Consider the following 593-nt stretch of genomic DNA (forward strand, 5'->3'; position numbering starts at 1 on the left):
TAAAAACAGCATTTTAATAACAGCTAAAGGTGACATAGATACTTTATTATGTTATAGTATTTAAATGTATGCCTGAGAAACACATAATATTGCCCCTTTAAATAATAAATGTAACCTGTACAACAGCTCCTAAATAGATCTATTTGTAGWTAGAAATGCACTGAAGTGACCGGGCTCACACGTCTTGCGATATAAACGCAAAGGTTTAAATGGAAACACCATTGGAATTGAACAAATTTAYCGGATGACGTTAATACAGACCGGCCGTATTAGCTCTGAACTGATTCRTTACAAAATGGTCTTTTAGATAATTTCAAARGCTATCTGMAGCAGGTAAGATATTAACTGTTCATAACTTTTCTGTGGTACTTCAAAGAAGCTTAGTTGTCCTTTAAAATTCTAGGAAGATGAACTAAAACATTGCTTATCTTCAATTTTGAATGGGAGAAGCATGACAACACATTTAAATATAAAACACGTAAAAAAAACCTAGTCTAAAACCCGTAAAATGAGCTGAACGATGTGCTACGTCCTCCGAACAATCTACCGTGGTTGTGTTGAATGWATAGTATATGTAAGAAAAGTCAAAACTG

This window comes from Austrofundulus limnaeus, unplaced genomic scaffold, assembly GCF_001266775.1.
Source record: "Austrofundulus limnaeus strain Quisiro unplaced genomic scaffold, Austrofundulus_limnaeus-1.0 Scaffold91, whole genome shotgun sequence".
In the NCBI taxonomy this organism is placed as follows: Eukaryota; Metazoa; Chordata; class Actinopteri; order Cyprinodontiformes; family Rivulidae; genus Austrofundulus; species Austrofundulus limnaeus.